The following is a 21126-nucleotide window of genomic DNA, read 5'->3' on the forward strand; positions in this document are numbered from 1 at the left end:
ATCCATCCATCCATCTATCCATCCATCCATCCTTCCATCCATCCATCCATCTATCATCTATCTATCATCTATCCATCTATCTATCTATCCATCTATCATCTATCATCTATCTATCTATCTATCTATCATCTATCTATCCATCTATCTATCATCTATCTATCCATCTATCTATCATCTATCTATCCATCTATCATCTATCTATCATCTATCTATCTATCATCTATCTATCTATCTATCGTCTATCATCTATCCATCTATCTATCATCTATCTATCATCTATCTATCTATCATCTATCATCTATCTATCATCTATCTATCATCTATCATCTATCTATCATCTATCATCTATCTATCTATCATCTATCTATCATCTATCTATCATCTATCTATCTATCATCTATCATCTATCTATCTATCATCTATCTATCATCTATCATCTATCTATCTATCATCTATCTATCATCTATCTATCTATCATCTATCTATCATCTATCATCTATCTATCTATCATCTATCATCTATCTATCTATCATCTATCATCTATCTATCATCTATCTATCTATCATCTATCTATCATCTATCTATCATCTATCATCTATCTATCTATCTATCTATCATCTATCTATCATCTATCATCTATCTATCATCTATCTATCATCTATCTATCTATCTATCATCTATCTATCATCTATCTATCATCTATCTATCATCTATCATCTATCTATCTATCATCTATCATCTATCATCTATCTATCTATCATCTATCTATCATCTATCTATCATCTATCTATCATCTATCATCTATCTATCTATCATCTATCATCTATCTATCTATCATCTATCTATCATCTATCTATCTATCTATCGTCTATCATCTATCCATCTATCATTTATCTATCATCTATCATCTATCTATCTATCATCTATCTATCTATCATCTATCATCTATCATCTATCTATCTATCATCTATCTATCTATCTATCATCTATCCATCTATCTATCTATCATCTATCTATCTATCTATCTATCATCTATCCATCTATCTATCTATCATCTATCATCTATCTATCATCTATCTATCTATCTATCGTCTATCATCTATCCATCTATCATCTATCTATCATCTATCATCTATCTATCTATCATCTATCTATCATGTATCTATCTATCTATCTATCATCTATCATCTATCTATCTATCTATCATCTATCCATCTATCTATCTATCATCTATCTATCTATCTATCATCTATCCATCTATCTATCATCTATCTATCATCTATCTATCATCTATCTATCTATCATCTATCTATCATCTATCATCTATCATCTATCTATCTATCATCTATCTATCTATTTATCTATCATCTATCTATCATCTATCTATCTATCTATCATCTATCATCTATCCATCTATCATCTATCTATCATCTATCCATCTATCTATCTATCATCTATCTATCTATCTATCATCTATCTATCTATCTATCATCTATCCATCTATCTATCTATCTATCTATCATCTATCTATCATCTATCAATATATCTATCTATCTATCATCTATCATCTATCTATCATCTATCATCTATCTATCATCTATCTATCCATCTATCTATCTATCATCTATCTATCTATCATCTATCTATCATCTATCATCTATCATCTATCTATCTATCATCTATCTATCATCTATCATCTATCTATCATCTATCATCTATCTATCATCTATCATCTATCTATCATCTATCATCTATCTATCATCTATCATCTATCTCTCCATCTATCTATCATCTATCTATCCATCTATCATCTATCTATCTATCTATCATCTATCTATCCATCTATCATCTATCATCTATCTATCTATCATCTATCTATCATCTATCTATCATCTATCTATCTATCATCTATCATCTATCTATCATCTATCATCTATCTATCATCTATCTATCTATCTATCTATCCATCATCTATCTATCCATCATCTATCTATCTATCATCTATCTATCATCTATCTATCTATCATCTATCATCTATCTATCCATCTATCATCTATCCATCTATCTATCTATCCATCCATCCATCCATCCATCCATCCATCTATCCATCCATCCATCCTTCCATCCATCCATCCATCTATCATCTATCTATCATCTATCTATCTATCTATCTATCATCTATCATCTATCGATCTATCATCTATCTATCTATCTATCTATCTATCATCTATCATCTATCTATCTATCATCTATCATCTATCTATCCATCCATCTATCTATCATCTATCTATATATACAGTATATATACATATGCGTGTGCCTGTGTGTACCTGAATGTGATTTTTTATATGTGCATAGTAGCAGGAATAATAATAATTATAATATTAACTGTTATTATTATAGCAATAATAATTATGGTATATGATATAATGACAATATAATAATAATATATTTAATAGTATATGTGTATAAAGATCATGTATATATTTTGGTAATGGTTTGTTTGTAACTATTTCTTCTTTGTTGTGTGTTTTCTGTGGCAGTGACCTTCTGTATTTTGGTCTGCGCCAACAGATAATTGTCCTCAACTTATAAACAGGCTCAGTTGTACTTGGAAAATGAGGCTGGCAGACAGTGCTTGTTTGTGGCACCACCTGTTTTAAAAAGATGCTTTATAAGTAAATGAACTTTTGACCTTTCGTCGTCTGGACTCTGCTCCTCCTCATTTCGCCTCCCTGACCGCTCGACCAATCTAGCAGTCGTTAGCTGACTGATTTTCTGTGTAGCGTTACAATATTCAGCCTTCATAATAACCTGCCAGTTACTCTCTTTTGCATGTTATCAGATCCAGGGAGCATTTACAGATGTATGTACTCATGTCTAGGTTCTTTTACGCATGAAGGAGTGAGATGTCAGCTTTTACCCACCTTTTTAAGCACATGTATTCACTCGAGTTTCCTTGAAATCTACAAGCCTTCAAAGACTCACTTTGATGATACAAGCAGACGGTTTCAGTCGGTGATGAATCCTCATTCACTCTGTTTTTTAGGAGTAGCAAGTAACTTAATCTTGTTTCAGTGTTAGGTAATCTAACTTATCCCTGTTCACATTTGTGTGAGAAGCCAGATGCTTGACTCCACTCATAGCTTCCCCCTTCACCTTTGACCTCAGTTCAGGGTCTCACTCATCAATGAACTCGTCCATTCTGCCTCCAACATCTGAAGTGAGTCTGCATGATTGACGGATGATAGGACAACAGCTATAATTCACTTTGACAACTCGGGAAAATTAAAACAGAGAAGAAGGCACCCCCCCCCCCCATACCTCCACTCATTTAGCTGGGTTACATTAGGCAAGGCTACGTTAGATTAAACTAGGTTAGGCTAGGCTACATTAGACTAGCTTAGGCTACAGCAGACGAGGCTAGGCTACATTAGACTAGGCTAGGCTAGAGTAGACAAGGCTAGGCTACATTAGACTAGGCTAGGCTAGAGTAGACTAGGCTAGGGTACAGTAGGCTATGCTAGGGTACAGTAGACTAGGCTAGGCAAGAGTAGACTAGGCTAGGGTACAGTAGACTAGGCTAGGCAAGAGTAGACTAGGCTAGGCTAGAGTAGACTAGGCTAGGCTAGAGTAGACTAGGCTAGGATACAGTACACTAGGCTAGGCTACAGTACACTAGGCTAGGGTAGGCTACACAGGGTGAGGTCAGGCTTAATTGTCCTGAGGGGGTTTGTTAGCCTGGGCTCAGCGCGAAGTGCTTCATGAAAACGTATGATCACATATTTATTGTACATTATACTGCTACAGTTGTAGCACTCTGCAGCTTATTGGCAGCAGGGATAAATTAAATTCTTTCGACCATCCAACTACAAAAATGTGAAAAGTTCAGTAGTCCATTCTCACATCGTTCCCTGTCATGGAATGTAATGTTTTCCATTTTCCAGGATCTTTTTCAGCTGTTGCCAATCTATTTGCAGTGCACATGAGCTGTTGAGCCTGCCAGTCAGCACCAGTGCCATTATCTGACTGGAATGCTATTGTATTATGCACCCCTCTGTTATGAGTGATACAGATTTTTTCAGCTTTAGCCATTTGTGAATTTGGTCATTGCAGTCAACACAGCAGTTTATAAATGACGTGGATCAGTGTATCTCTGGCTTCATCAGTCAAACACAGAAGAATGTGTCTGCTGGGGTCTCCTGAGGCCCAGAGACGTCAGTACAAACTAACTACCGTGCCCATCCGCTGCTCACCATGGTGGGATGGGGGTCAGCAAGGGGGGGAGGACTGAGTGACCCCATAGATAAACTCTCAGCAAGACAAAGCCCACTGAGAATGGAGGAGGCCAGAGTCTGAGTCAGAGCAGGCTTGTGTTTCAAACATGTTTACAGCAGGAGACTCTAAAATATCCCGAGGAGAAAGTTGATGACTGTGAGCCTGCAGACGGATTAAACAACACAAGAACTCGCAGTCAATCGGGCTGAGCGTCACGAAGTAACGCAGAGTGGGATTACAATACGTTGTACATGTTTGTATTGTCGTATTGCAATTTTGCAAAAATCAGTATATTCAAGACAATTGATTTCGAACGCATCAGGATGTCGCAGAAGAAAAACACCCAAAAAGGAACAAGCAGGAATTATTTAGCTTTGACACTTTAGTACAAAGTGTTAGCTTCATGTTTCTGTAATGTAAAAGTAAAATATTTAGTTAATGTCTGTCACAAGCTTATCGATGTATGACAAGAAGGACATTTCACGACATCGCAGTGTTGATAGACTGTCCCACCCAAAGTAAGAAATGTGCAGTTGTGTACAACAAGGCATTGGAATCTAATGGTGTGGTCTGAGCTATGCAGTCGTATTTTACCAGCTCGTCACTCTGGGATGATGTTAGAGATCAGTCAGCTCCGTCTGACGAAAAACTTTGATGTGAACTTAAAAACCAACGAATCTCCAGAAAAAGACACTGAACACCATGTGGCCTGATGTCTCTGTAAGGAAGATGCCTGAGCTGTGAGGCAGGTAATCATTGTCTCTCTGGGCCTTTATGAAATATGTAATCAATCCATGACAAATAGTTGCACTAACATTTCAGAAATACCTGTTTTGAAATGTATGATAATGCTTCCAAAATAAAACCCATTTTTAAAAATAGTGATGCTTTTGTTTTGAAGACAGGATGTACCATTATAAACCAATTTGATCCCTGGTTGATGTGGGAACGTTTCTGCTGTCAGGCCTACGGTGTTCCGACTGTTCGTATCTGGAGTTTTCTTTCAGTGCCGCAGGCAGCAGGTGTCACCTCCACACGGAGAGTCTGACACGTGTTGACTGGGACCGGCCTCAGCGTCCTCAGCACCGACAGCGAGCAGGAGACTTTGAAGGTGACACGAGGCAGTGTCCTCTGTAACGAGTCTGACCTCTGATAGCTTCTTAAATGTTCTGCACTTGTGGTAATTAATGGAGGAAGCATTCTGACACTAATTGCTTCGTGCCGTGTTGCCGACAGTCCTAATAAAGTAGCAGGGTTTATTAATTAGTGCTAACGATATTACATGCAGCCCCAGGGGTCAGGACAAAGCGTCTAATCACTGCTGGACAGGTAAAGGTCTCTAAACTGAGGCAACCTGGACATGGAACAACCGTTCAGATGAGTGCAGCTTTGGCTTAGGAAACAGAAGAGGATGGATTTTTTAAGAAACATTTTCCATTATGTTTTCCAAATACAGATGAGATCCTAGATGAGTTGACTTTACTCTCCTGTTACACGTCGTTCTAAGTCTGTAAGCAGGTTTCAGATCCTATAAAACTGCACTGATTTCTTGCTTTCTGAAAAAACCAAGACAATACAGCAAGACGTTATTAACGTCTACATCTGAGTGGGTGTGAGCGCTCTTTCCAGCTGATGCAATGTGAATGGAAACAGACCAGACAGAAAGAAATGAACCAAATTAATAGTAATTTCATCAGCTCTCACGCAGGTGATGCCGTGCTAGCAGGTGATGCCATGCTAGCAGGTGATGCCGTGCTAGCATGTGCTGCATGTATCATGTACCAGCTCACGTGAGGCGGCTGGGGAGGAGACGAGGGGGCTGACAGAAGTTCATAGACGGACATGAAAAGGCATGTGAATGTTACTTTAAAGAGAGTTATATGACGTGACTTTTCTCAAGACAACTCTGAACAGAAAAAGGTGTTTAATACGGTTACAGGAGTTCAGAGAGTGGGAGGTGAGCAGGTGAATCTTGTCACTAACAATTATGTTACTTAGTAATCTCTGTTGCACAGTTAAAAAAATGTTATATCAATAAGGGAGCAAGAACGGGATCGTGGCATTCTTGAGGTTACTTAGTGTCTGAAGCATTGGTCGCAGTTATTTGTTTGTTTACAGGCTCAACAGGTCAAGGCTTGACCAGACAAACCTGCATTTAGAGGCCCGTCAGTCTGCTGGTGAGCTCAGACAGGAAGGCTGTTCAATGCTGGAAATTGTGAGAAAATTTAAAACTCTTTTCATGTTAACTACTCGCTTCAGACAGCAGCACTAACTGGCTCTAACAAGGACTGGAAAAGAAAAAGACCTCACGGGTCGTCAACTGGCAGCTGCACTAAAAAGTACCGTCAAATACCAGTGTCCCCATCACCAGAGGCCACTTCAGGATGCTGGACTTCATGGCAGAATTGCAGAGAAAAAGCCATATCTCAGACTGAGATGGGAGAAAGAGCGCAGACAGTGGACACTGGAAGACTGGAAGAAGGTATTGTGGACAGATGAGTTAAAGTCTGAGGTCAGAAGAACATTTGTGAGATGCAGAACGAATGAAGAACAGTTCTTAAGACCATCGGTCAATCAGAGGGGGGGCAGCGTGAGGGTCTGAGGGGCTTTGGAGGAGCTAAAATAGGAGATTTGGACAGAGTGGAAGGAGGCTTGAGGGAGGAGAGCAACAAAAGATCTTGCAATGATATGCAGTACCCTGTGGACATGCAGTACCCCCTTCAGCTGCAGAAGTTTTTTTGTGATGGTAAAGTTTGAAAAACTTAGTGTGTATATATGCGTGTGTGTAATATATATATATGCGTGTGTGTAATATATATATATATATATATATATATATATATATATATATATAGTTGCAATCAGAAATGTTTAACCCTCAAAAATTGGAGGGTTTAATCAATAACATAATAACAGGCCAGCACGATGGAGCAGTGGTCCTCACTGTGGCCCCCATCAAGAAGGTTGTGGGTGGAGCAGTGGTCCTCACTGTGACCCCCCATCAAGAAGGTTGTGGGTGGAGCCCCGGCTGCAGCACGGGGTCTTTCTGGGTGAGTCTCCATGTTCTCCCTGTTCCTGCTGGGTTCTCTCTGGTACTCCAGCTTCCTCCACAGTCCAAAGACATCAAGAGGGACCAGGTTAATCCAGACTCTAAATTGACCGTAGGCGTGGCTGGGTGAGCCAATGGTTGTCTGTCTCTATGTGTTGGCCCTGCCATGGACTGGTGACCTGTCCAGGGGGAAGGCTGCTGGGATAGGCTCCACCCCCACCACCCCGAACAGGAGAAGATGGATGGGTGGTACTGTCACATTATGAAAGCTGAGAAGAATGTGGTGTGTAGCTTCTGCCATGTCACCAATATGGCGACGGCTGAGGGAGGCTCATGTCTGTTGTTCCACACTCAATTTTCCGACAGCATCAGCAACCTCTAAGTCATTTACCGGTAAACAGAAACAACTGACCATAATGAATTTGGTTAAATGACAACATGACAACTCTTTACTGCCACCCTGTGGCCAAACGATGAAACAGCATGTCACAACCTGTGTATAATCTATTTACCACCTTAAATGTATTTTAAAAAAATATGGAAACGTCTCACAATTAAAGAAAACCTCAATGCACACAAGAAGAAACCACACAGAGCTACTTCAAACCTGCATGTAAATAATATTTGATTGGAATTCCGACCTGGTTAGGTAGAGTATTAAACATTTATCATTTTATTCTAATATGATCTCACATAAACAATGTTTACATTATGACTTGAGAATGTAGAATGACAAACATGAAGAGTTATAAACATAAATCAAAGGTAGATTTTATGTGTAACCATTGTATAAAGAAGAACTCTCCTTGCAAACTGAAGTAGTAGAAATACTTCCTGAAGTATTTGTCCAGATGCAGGACTCTCCTTCCCTGCTGCTGCAGTTATAAATCCTGTTTGGCTTTGAAAATGACAAGACTGGTGTTTACCAACAAGTGACAGAGAGCTTTCCCACCTTTCAAAGGTAAATATGTACTCTCCCACACTCGGTATCTGTGAGCAAGATAAAGAGGGGTAAAGACAAACTGATAATGAGAGGGGGGGAGAGAGAGAGAGAGGGAGTGAGAGAGAGAGAGAGGCCAGATTTGGGGTGTAAACAATGATTGAGTGAGCTGAGAGGGTGAGCGCAGCTGAGAGTGTTTAAGTCATGCTGTCTCCCTCTGTATGTCCAGCATTGTTCTTTGCTGCTCCTGGCTTCGTTTTACAGCCTAATTAGACCTTATTTCACGTGGAAACACCCACGTGCGATACATTACCATCTGCCGGCCTCTCACTTCCTCCCTCATCAGCAAACTGGAGGAGATGTGTGAGGATTTTAGTGTGAATTTATATCCATGTTGTTGTAATTCTGTAATCCAAACAGTGACGATATTATAAAGAGATGTTTGAGTCGTTACCATGTTCGACTGATCGCAACATTACAGCAGTATGACAGTTCAACAGTACGACAGTGTTTCATGTTTCCTTTGTTATACACATGACTACAAAACGTTCCCATCAGCAGCAGGTCTGGACTTCTATGATGTGGTATCCATAAATCCATAAGTTACCAATAGTTAATGGGCAACTACCTTGTTAGGGTACTTTTACGTCACTAAAAATGACAGCTCTTCTGTCGGGGGCATTTTGCCCCTGGTAGGGTCACCCAAGGCAGACTGGTCCTAGACGAAGGGCCAGACAAAGAACGGTTCAACAGACCCTTCATGGAAGTTAGAACAAGGGATTTGTGCACCCAGCCCTGAGTGGAACCGGGGCCCCACCCTGGAGCCAGGCCCGGGGTAGAGGCCCGATGGCAAGCGCCTGGTGGCAGGGCCTTAGCCCATGGGGCCCAGCCCAAAAGGGTTACATGGATCTGTCCTCCCATGGACCCACCACCTGTAGGAGAAACCAGAAGGGTCCGGTGCAATGCGTTTGGGCAGCAGTCCAAGGCGTGGGCCTTAGCTGTCTGATCCCTAGGCATGGAAGCTGGTGTGTGGAACATGGAACGCCACCTCTCTGGCGGGGAAGGAGCCGGAGCTGGTGGAAGTGGTTGAGCGTTACCGGCTAGATATAGTCTGCCTCACCTCAACACATATCTCCGGGTCTGGAACCCAAGTCCTTGAGAGGGGTTGGAATCCCTCCTTCGCTGGAGTTGCTCCAAGTGAGAGGCGAAGGGCCAGGGTGGGCTTTTTGATAGCCCCCAGATTCTCTGCCTGTACGTTGGGGTTTACCCCTGTGGACGAAAGGGTTGCTTCCCTGCGCCTTCGGGTCAGGAAACAGGTCCTGACTGTTGTCTGCTCTTATGCGCCGAAGAGCAGTTCAGAGTAAACCACCCTTTTTGGAGTCCTTGGGAAGGGTGCTGGATGGCGCCCCGACTGGGGACTCCATTGTCCTACTGGGGGACTTCAATGTTCATGTGGGCAATGACAGCGTGACCTGGAGGGGCGTGATTGAGAGGAACGGCAGGCCAGACCTGAACTCCAGTGGTGTGCAGTTATTGGACTTCTGTGTAACCCGCAGTTTGTCCATAACTAACACCATGTTTGAGCATAAGGATGTCCACCAGTGCATGTGGTACCAGGACATCCTAGGTGGAAGGTCTACGATCGACTTTGTAGTCATATCATCTGACCTGCGACTGCATGCTGTGGACACTCAGGTAAAGAGAGGAGCTGAGCTGGTAACTGATCACCATCTGGTGGTGAGTTGGATCAGGTGGCAGGGGAAGACGCCGTGCAGTCCTGGCAGGCCCAAACAAGTAGTGACGGTTTGCTGGGAATGCCTGGTGGAAGAACCTGTCAGAATGATCTTCAACTCCCACCTCCGGCAGAGCTTTGACCACATCCCAGAGGTGGTGGGGGACATTGAGTCCAAACCGGCCATGTTCTGCTCTGCCATTGTCAAGGCAGCTGTTGTGAGCTGTGGCCATACGGCTGCTGGGGCCAGTCACGACTGTAATAACCGAACCCGCTGGTGGACACCAGAGGTGAGGGGAGCCGTCAGGCTGAAGGAGGAGGCTTACAGGGCGTGGTTGGCCTGTGGGTCTCCAGAGGCAGCTGACCGGTACCAACAGGCCAAGCAGTGTGTGGCCATGGTGGTCGCCAAGGCAAAAACTCGGACGTGGGAGGAGTTCGGTGAGGCCATGGAGAATGACTATTGGTCAGCTCCAAAAAGGTTCTGGCAAACTGACCGTCGTCTCAGGGGGGAAGGCGGCAACTTGCCCAACCTGTTTACAGTGGAGGTGGGAGGCTGCTGATGACAACTGGGGAGATAATAGGGCGGTGGTAGGAATGCTTTGAGGAACACCTCAATCCGACCACCACGTTTTCCATGGAGGAAACAGAGTTTGGGGAGTGCTTGGGGAGGGGTCGTCCAATCTCCAGGGCAGAAGTCACTGAGGCAGTTAAGCAACTCCACGGTGGCAGAGCTCTGGGGGTGGATGAGATCCACCCTAGGTATCTCAAGGCTCTGGATGTTGTGGGGCTGTCTTGGTTGATAGGTCTCTGCAACAGTTTGTGGACATCGGGGGCAGTGCCTTTGGAGTGGCAGACCGAGGTGGTGGTCCCCATCTTTAAGAAAGGGGACCAGAGGTTGTGTTCCAACTATCGGGGATCACACTCCTCAGCCTCCCTGGAAAGGTCTACGCCAGGGTACTTGAGAAGGAGGAGTGTGGTTTTCATCTCGGTTGTGGAACTGTGGATCAGCTCCTCACCCTCACTAGGGTGCTGGAGGGGGCATGGGAGTTAGGGTTAGGGTTAGGGTACTTCAGAAGTATGGGTTGGATGGCCCCTTACAAAGGGCCGTTCAGTCTTTCGACCGGAGGAGTGAGAGTCTGGTCAGTGTTGCCGGCAGTAAGTCGGACTTGATCCCGGTGAGGGTTGGACTCTGCCAAGGTTGCCCTTTGTGACCGGTTCTGTTCATAACCTTTATGGACAGAATTTCTAGGTGCAGCTGGTGGGTAGACGGGGTTGAGTTTGGTAGTGGGAGGATGTCATCTCTGCTTTTTGTGGATGATGTGGTCCTCTTAGCTCCATCAAGCCACTACTTCCAGCTCTTGCTGAGACAGTTTGCAGCCGAATGTGAAGTGGCTGGGATGAGAATCAGCCCCTCCAAGTCTGAGGCCATGGTCTTCAGCCAGAAAAGAGTGGCCTGCCCACTCCTGGTCGGGGGGGGGGGGGAGGTCCTGCCTCAGGTAGGGGAGTTTAAGCATCTCAGGGTCTTCTTCACAAGTGAAAGTAGGATGGAGATTGACAGGTGGATTGGGGTGGCATCTGCAGTGATGCGGGTGCTAAACCAGTCCATCATGGTAAAGAGGGAGCGTAGCCAAAAGGCGAGGCTCTCGATTTACCTGTCAATCTATGTTCCAACCCTCACCTGTGGTCATGAGCTCTGGGTAATGACCAAAAGAACGGGATCACAAATACAAGCAGCAAAAATGAGTTTCCTCCTGGGCTCTCGCTTAGAGACAGCGTGAGAAGCTCAGTCATTCAGGAGGGACTCAGAGTAGAGCTGCTGCTCCTCCATGTAGAGGAGTCAGTGCAGGTGGTTCAGGCATCTGGTGAGGACGCCTCCTGGACGCCTCCCTCGGGAGGTCTTCCAGGCATGCCCAACCGGGAGGAGGCCTAGAGGCCGAGGACGCGCTGGAGGGATTATATCTCTCGACGGGCCTGGGAACGCCTCAGGACTCTCCCGGAAGAGATGGTTGAAGTGGCTGGGGAGAGGATATTGACACCAGGGTTGATGGTGGATAGTGGTGACACACTGAGTTGTGCATCATCACATCCAGCACCATCTCACACCAATAGCTCTGGCCATGGTTCTTTTGTTTATTTATTTTTGTCTAATAAGTGTGGTTATATTTGTCCTTATTTGAGTTACTCAATAAAGGAGCTACAAGTGCAGGTACAAGGCACCAGATTACAGAAGAAGTGTGGTGTTTTTGGGTGACTTTGTTGTTTCATCTTTCACTTCCTGTTGTGTTTTCCTGTGCAAATTTCACTGCGTTTCCCCAAAGGCTTCCCTTCCCTGGTGACGCAGAGGTTGACTGACCACACCTGTTTCTGCCTCTGCAATCAAGTACCCTTGAAGAGAGCTGCAGAGACTCACCTCAGTGCCAAAGAGTTGACAAGCCCCATCTGGCAACACCTCGTGGCTCCCTTCACTTGAGACATTTTTGTGATTTTAACTCCAGCGATCTTTTTGTATTTAACTCCAGTGTGTTGTTCTTTTCCAGTGCCTCTTCACTCTAACCCTCTCACCACCACCAGCCTAGCACTTATCCTCCCTGGATCATCCCTGCTGTTTCACTATTCCCTGTATTACAGTGGCCCAAGTATTTAGGGGGCCCGAAGAAGAATTCAATTTTGGTCTGGCCCCTGGCCACTAGGGGGCCCCCAATCGAGTTGAGCAGCTGCTTAGTTTGCTTGTGTCTCGGGCTGGCCCTGCTGTATTACCAATACTGCCAAGTTATCTTCAGTTCTGTCCCCTAACTTGAAAAAGGGTAAATTAATTTTTGAGTCCACTGGACTTCCCTCTTTTTCTTTAAAGGATCAGGCAGAAAGTATCTTTGACCATTTATTTAGACCTTAATTTGCCATGATCAATGAATGCAGGTGAAAAAGTAAAACACAAATACGACAGGATTAGGAATCAACTTGGCAACACAAGTTAACAAAGAAAATAATATCTTGCCAAAATGGTACCATGCTTAAATGGCTTTAAGCATGGTTGATTAATTTCAATGTGAACTTAAGATATTAAACAAACCAGTTAAACAAATAGACAATATCAATGAATTAAATTCTATCAATGAGGTCAAACACTCATAATAAACAGATACACAACCAGCTCACCGTCAGTCACTGTGGGTTCTTCAAACAGTTGCACTGCAGTAGGCAATTGTCTTCCCACCACAGTGTTTGAGAAATGACTGGCAGAGGAACTGACAAACTGAAGCTGGGTGACTGGGTTGATTGGGATTGAAACCAGGTGAGCTCTTGCTTTAGGTGTTGGTGTGGTGGATTCTACTCTGCCGCCATCTGGTGGCCAGGTAAGTTAACTACAGGTAAGTTCAAGTTTGCAGGAACGTTTGCAGGTAAGTTCCAGTTTGCAGGTAAGTTCCAGTTTGGATTGACAAATACATATCACCTCAAACTTGCTCGGCTCTCTGCTCCTGGATTCAAACACCGTCCACACATCACAGAAGTCTTTGGTCACCATGGATACAGCAGAAACAGACCCCATCAGGACAGCAATAACCCAACAAGGACGCATACTTGGACAACATGAAACCATGCATCAGGAAATGATGTAATCTCTCCAGTGTCTCACCTTCTACCCCTACTCCTGAGGAGCCCATGCAGTTTGGCAGGGCCCGGCTCACCCCCAGCGAGTGCAAGAGAAGAGTTACACAGCACCTTTGTCTCTACTGTGGTCAAGCTGGGCATTTCCGTGCCTCATGCCCCTAGACGCCAAAAAGAGCAGTCTCACTAGTCCCCCTGATTGGATGTTCCTCCTCAACTCCGCTCGATCCCAGTTTACATCCCAGGTGTAGTGTAAATTTTTCTCGGCAATGGGTGCTTCTGTCAGCCAGGCTTCAGGTTACCATCCCCAGACCAATGGCTGGACAGAGTGTGTGAAGCAGAGCTCTGAGGCGATGCTTTGTTGCGTGGCTACCCATCATCCAGTGTCTTGGGCTCCTCACCTACCCTGGATCGAATATGCCTACAACTCGCTCACCTGCTCGGCCACTGGTATGTCTCCCTTTTGATGTTGCTATGGTTACCAACCCCCCTCTCTATTTCCAGAGCAGGAGGTTGCCATGGCGGTTCCATCCATCAAAGAACATCTCAGGAGAATGCGCGAAATATGGATGTCTGCCAGGGCAGCGCTAAATTGTTCCGCTGACCGCAATAAGAGGATAGCAATGTTACTGGTTACAACAAACAAGTAACCTGGGTAACAAAACAAACTACACCGATAATAAGGGTAACACTGAATCATGAACAACGTGAGCTGACTCTCATCGTCCCCTCACCCCGATTATCAAACCCAGACAGAGGGTGTGGCTGTCGTCCCGTGACCTCCCTCTGGATGCAGAGTCACATAAGCTGGCACCTCGTTTTGTTGGCACTTTTGAGATCCTGAGAATTATTAACGGTTGTGTGGTCAAATTAAAGCTACATGAGTCTATGAAGATACACCCTGTGTTCCATGTGTTACCCCTGAGGCCTGTGGTTACCAGTGAGCAGATAGTCTGCGGCAGGGACATTAAGCTATTGCTGGTGAGCTTCCATCCTTTTGGTCATTGGGATGTGTGTTTAAGTTCCACCACCAGCAGAGGCAGAGACAGCCCGAGATGTGGTACATGAAAATATCAAAGGCTGCAGACGGCCCCTGGAGGCTTGTTTCTCCGTATCAGGGGCCTTAAGTCATGTCACCCTGGACACCGTGCTCACATCGTTCTTTCAGTAGGTGGACTGCCCCACTAGGAGATAAAACACAATTGGCAATTGAATTCTAATGCAAAGGGTACACACAATGCCACCCATTGATCCACCTGCAGCCCCAGTACAAACCTCTAGTTCAGAGGCAACCAACGAAAAAGCTTTCCTATAGGAAGTGTTCTCGTGAAACAGAGACTTTCAGGGACTACTTTGCGGAAGACTTTCAGCAATACACTGGAGTGGAGTGTATCGCTGGAACCACAATTCTGGGCTCTATCCATCTATCTATCTATCTATCTATCATCTATCTATCATCTATCTATCTATCTGTCTATCTATCTATCTATCTATCCATCTATCTATCTATCTATCTATCATCTATCTATCATCTATCTATCTATCTGTCTATCTATCTATCTATCTATCCATCTATCATCTATCTATCTATCATCTATGTATCTATCTATCTATCTATCTATCCATCTATCTATCTAGCATCTATCTATCATCTATCTATCATCTATCTATCTATCATCTATCTATCTATCATCTATCTATCATCTATCTATCTATCTATCTATCTATCTATCTATCTATCTATCTATCCATCCATCATCTATCTATCTATCTATCTATCTATCTATCTATCTATCTATCTATCTATCCATCCATCATCTATCTATCTATCTATCTATCTATCTATCTATCTATCTATCCATCCATCATCTATATCTATCTATCCATCCATCATCTATCTATCTATCTATCCATCCATCTATCATCTATCTACCTATCTATCTATCTATCTATCTATCATCTATCTATCTATCTATCTATTTATCATCTATCCATCTATCATCTATCTATCTATCCATCTATCTATCATCTATCTATCCATCTATCTATCATCTATCTATCCATCTATCTATCCGTCTATCTATCTATCTATCTATCCATCTATCTATCATCTATCTATCCATCTATCTATCATCTATCTATCCATCTATCTATCTGTCTATCTATCTATCCATCTATCATCTATCTATCTATCCATCTATCTATCATCTATCTATCCATCTATCTATCATCTATCTATCCATCTATCTATCTGTCTATCTATCTATCAATCTATCCATCTATCTATCTATCATCTATCTATCCATCTATCTATCATCTATCTATCATCTATCCATCTATCATCTATCTATCTATCATCTATCTATCTATCCATCTATCTATCATCTATCTATCTATCTATCTATCAATCCATCTATCTATCATCCATCTATCATCTATCCATCTATCATCTATCTATCCATCTATCTATCATCTATCTATCTATCAATCCATCCATCTATCATCTATCTATCTATCTATCTATCTATCATCTATCTATCTATCCATCTATCTATCTATCTATCTATCGATCTATCATCTATCTATCTATCTATCTATCTATCATCTATCTATCTATCCATCTATCTATCTATCTATCTATCCATCTATCATCTATCATCTATCTATCTATCCATCTATCTATCTACCTATCTATCCATCTGTCCATCTATCTATCCAACTATTTATCTATCTATCTATCTATCTATCTATCTATCTATCTATCTATCTATCTATCTATCTATCTATCTATCTATCTATCTATCCATCCATCTATCATCTCTCTGTCCATCTATCTATCTATCTATCTATCTGTCTGTCTATCTATCATCTATCTATCTATCTATCTATCTATCTATCTATCTATCAATCTATCTATCTATCAATCTATCCCACCTCCATGATACAAAAAAATACGGTCTCAATTATTTTCCGAACAGCTTCACTCAAATTAAACGCCAGTTGCTGCTGGCTCAGAGCTGTCACATCGTCCTCCATTGGCCTCGCCAGCAGTGTTGCTACACAGTTCTTCACACCTGACAGACGCTCACCATCACCAGGCCTGGTGGACACTCCTCTTGTCTCGTTCACCAACAATTCAAAATAAAGTCTGCTGTCTCTCTGTCGGATCTCCCCTGATCACCTCCACTGACCTCCCCTGATCACCTCCACTGACCTCCCCTGATCACCTCCACTGTTCTCCCCTGATCACCCCCACTGACCTCCACTGACCTCCCCTGATCACCTCCACTGACCTCCCCTGATCACCTCCACTGTTCTCCCCTGATCACCCCCACTGATCTCCCCTGATCACCTCCCCTGATCACATTTACTGACCTCCCCTGATCACCTCCACTGATCACCTCCCCTGATCACCTCCCCTGATCACCTCCACTGATCTCCCCTGATCACCTCCCATGATCACATTTACTGACCTCCCCTGATCACCTCCACTGATCTTCCCTGATCACCTCCCCTGATCACCTCCCCTGATCACCTCCCCTGATCACCCCCACTTACCTCCACTGACCTCCCCTGATCACCTCCACTGATCACCTCCCCTGATCACCTCCCCTGATCACCTCCCCTGATCACCCCCACTTACCTCCACTGACCTCCCCTGATCACCTCCACTGACCTCCCCTGATCACCTCCCCTGATCACCTCCCCTGATCACCCCCACTTACCTCCACTGACCTCCCCTGATCACCTCCACTGACCTCCCCTGATCACCTCCCCTGATCACCTCCACTGATCTCCCCTGATCACCTCCACTGATCTCCCCTGATCACCTCCATTGATCTTAGTTGAAATGTTGCCAAGCAGGACAGCATCAGAAACACTGCTAAGACACCAGTGATTTTCTACATAAATGGATTTCTTATTTGAAAGAATAACTGATGATTTTGTTTGATCTTATGTTACTGGTTACAACAAACAAGTAACCTGGGTAACAAACCAAACTACACCAATAATAAGGGTAACACTGAATCATGAACAATGTGAGCACTAACAAAGGGAAAGGTTGCTTTGGAACATAATGTGGTGAATTTGTTTGCTTCTTTTGCCAAATCGTATCTATTGTTGTGACACCGCGCCAGATATTCCATAAAGCAGCTGGTTGGGTTTGGTAGGACATTGATCCCTCTTCCATGTGACATTGTGGAGAACATGAACCAGAAATTTGGAGGACTTGAATTCCATTAAATTTGATGCTTTACAGCACTAAAAAAACTCCCTCTAAGTATTAAATAAAATATTAATCCAGATAAGCTTTTTGCTCACAGAAATCATAAAAATTGCGGTGGGGGCTTCCTCCTCCAGCACTCAGGGGTCTCATCACACAAACAAACATGAACTTGGAGGTCAGCAAATTGTATGATGTGACTTCGATCAGTTCTTTACAGCAGCCTGTCCTCATAGTCTGAATGTGTTCAGACGATCATGCCATGGTAAAAGTGTGTGCTAAAGACATGAAAGTACCCTCAGACAAACTTGGAGAAGCAGCTGAAGATAAAAAGATGGTGTTTAATGTGATATATGCTCCAAGCTAGAAGCAACAGAGCCGACACGTCCAGGCTGGTCCTGATGCTGCCACACAAAACTGAGCTCTGCCTTTTCTTTTTGGAGGTTACAATCATGCTACTCCCTGTCAGCAGATGTTCAGGACCCAGAATGCACCAAGACCAGGTCAGAGAAATGGGTTGCTGACACTATGAGGGACATAATCACACTGAAATTCACTTTTGTCTGCAGTTGCCTTTGGAGGTTTGCCACGGTGAAAGGAACACAGATCTGGGAAGGATTTGAAGGTTGTAGTTCTCATACCTGAATGTCAGATGTACAGCTGTATGGACATGGGAAGGTGACAGAGGCACGTCCTCGTCCTCGTCCTCGTCCTCCATCAGGCAGTCACTGACTGGCTGATCCTAAGGAAAAAGGACAAATAGCACGACTGCTAACACAGACATACGAGGAGCTTCTGAGCAGTCCATTTACAAATGGACCCTCTAAATTAATAGAAATTAATTAAATGAAATTACATACAGAACATCTCAAAGGACAAAACTCAAAGTCAAAGCAACTCAACAACACAACAAGGTCATATCAACATATTATGTCCATGACCTTGAAGAACAGGCAGAGGCCGTTACCACTCCCAATGGCTCAGGCATGAGTTCGTACACGCGTGAGTGTGAATGGGTGGAGATGCACTGTGAAGAAGTCAGTTAACTAGAAAAGAGCCATAAATACAGCTCACTTCCAACCACTTGTCTATCAGTGGGAACCATAACTCCAAAATGATGTGTCTGTCTGTTGGTCATTTGGCTAAATAACTATTTTTATTATTGCTTTTAGTCCATGTCACTGTACGGAGGCAAGACTCATCAAAATCCCAAACAATCTTCTCATTGTTGCAGTGTCCTCATCTGCTGGACCCTACCACAGCCTTCAGCAGAGTTCCCCACAGCAGCAGGTCCACCAAGGTGCCCCCACCTCAGCTCTCTCGTGGTTCCACCCTTGTATCCAGCAGGGAACAGTCTGTGAAGAGCCTCCAGTTTCATCGCAGTTCAGTCTTTCAGGGTGTGCCTCAAGGCTCTGTACTTGGTCCCATCTTTTTCCCAATCTACATGTTCCCTCCTGTGCCAGATTATTCGTCACCATGGCTTAATCTAACAGTATCATCATCAGTTCGGATATAACTGATGCTAAAGCAGCATCTATGCTCACGGCTTTAAGAATTGCCATCTTTATTTTGAGCTAACAATCGGCTGCTTTTCCTCCGAGGATGCAGTGCTGCTGAGAGGTCAGAACCACATGGTTTGAACACGTCTGAGAAGATGTTTTCTCAGATGATTTTGCGAAGCAGCTCCTCACAAGCACTGACAATGAAATAAATCCTCAGCAGCATTTATATTCAAATTCATTGAAATTTTTACATGCAGCAACACGAGTTGTTGACTCATTGGCAGTAGAAATAGCTGATTCATCAAAGAAGAAATTTTACTTTACAGACTGTTGTATTGTGCGTTGCTGTAATGAATTTCAGAAGTCTTAAAGACTCCAAGCTGGCAGAGTGCCAGCGTGCCACACCACCCATCTGGCACATCGGAGGGATTTTTATCATCTTACCTCCCCCTTGGCTCCATTGTCTTCCCTGTTTCTCCATTATGATGAATGCTGTAAATGTCAATGCCACAGATGATTTAAGTCACATGCTCACACCACCACCACCACACACAAACACACATTAATTGCAAGCCCATGCTTTACTAATCAGCTTAGCATTCTCTCGCTCTGTCTCTCACCCCACTTGTAGTGCAGGATTGATATCTGATTATGTCGGGTCACTCATCCAGCTGAACCCACGTTCAGACACCCACCTGCCCCACCCTTCGCCACACCTGACCTCTGACCTCCTCTAGTGTTGCCTTGGAAACCTGTTCCTTGGAGATGAGAAGGTGGTGGGGAGGAGGGGGAGGTATCTGTGTTTGGTATTCCAGGCCAATCTCACGGCTGGTTAAGCTCCATGAATAGAGAGTGATCTGGCCATGAACGTCTCACCCCCCCCCCCATCCCTCACTGTCTTCTTTGAGTCTTTTCTTGGGTACTCCACCTCTCCTAGACGTCTCTCTCACTCTTTCTGTAGAATTTCATCCTGCTTATTTGTCCCTCTGCTCAGGTGCTGGGCAGAGGGTTGAGAAAACAAACACTGGTCTGACGTTTGGAGCACATCCCTGCCCACACTTAAGAAAACAGAAGGAAGTGGAGGATCCTCTCAGACATGACGACACACACTTAAAAGACCTCCTACAGGACAGCTTGCTGTTGCCAGTGTTTGGAAAACAGCACAGGTGAGCTGTGTGCACATGGCTACACCCAGTTCAATCCAAGTTGTACCAAGAGGTCAGATACGACTCTGATGTCACTGATGTGTATTTAGAACTGATAACCTCTAAAAGTGCAGCCTTAGAGTGGAGGATGGAAGTCATATCATACAGAGAGTGAAGCCAGCTCTTGGAAACATTTATGTCCCAGTCAAAGGTTCATTCCAAAGTTGGTTTAAATCTGTGACAATCTGCCAACTTGTCGAAAAGACAGTTAAATTTGCTGTTTTTTCAAAAAGAAGGAAGAGTCACATGACGCTTAAAACGAGGCAGAAAAGCCTCCACAAGCGGCGACAAGGGCAGCTGCAGCGGTCATGTTGATGATCAAAATCGGCTGCAGCAGGAGGTTAGCGCCGCCACAGCGAGCCTGGTTCACCTCCAGCTAGCCAGGTTCACCTCCAGCTAGCCAGGTTCACCTACAGCTAGCCTGGTTCACCTCCAGCTAGCCAGGTTCACCTCCAGCTAGCCAGGTTCACCTACAGCTAGCCAGGTTCACCTACAGCTAGCCTGGTTCACCTCCAGCTAGCCAGGTTCACCTCCAGCTAGCCTGGTTCACCTCGTTCACCTCCAGCTAGCCAGGTTCACCTCCAGCTAG

General features: G+C 43.9%; 1 long non-coding RNA gene across 1 annotated transcript in view; it reads right to left on the minus strand.

Moving 5' to 3' along the window:
* The window catches only part of LOC147253934 (uncharacterized), an 18852-nt gene extending 5636 nt beyond the window's left edge, over positions 1 to 13216 (minus strand). The window contains exon 1 of the long non-coding RNA XR_015118451.1: positions 13156 to 13216. This is a non-coding gene — a long non-coding RNA (uncharacterized LOC147253934). The remainder of the gene's footprint in view (positions 1 to 13155) is intronic.
* Between the last annotated feature and the right edge of the window lie 7910 nt (positions 13217 to 21126).

This window comes from Aulostomus chinensis, chromosome 11 (assembly GCF_037954235.1).
Source record: "Aulostomus chinensis isolate RoL2024-O1b breed Wild chromosome 11, RoL_Achi_v1.0, whole genome shotgun sequence".
Taxonomy (NCBI): Eukaryota; Metazoa; Chordata; class Actinopteri; order Syngnathiformes; family Aulostomidae; genus Aulostomus; species Aulostomus chinensis.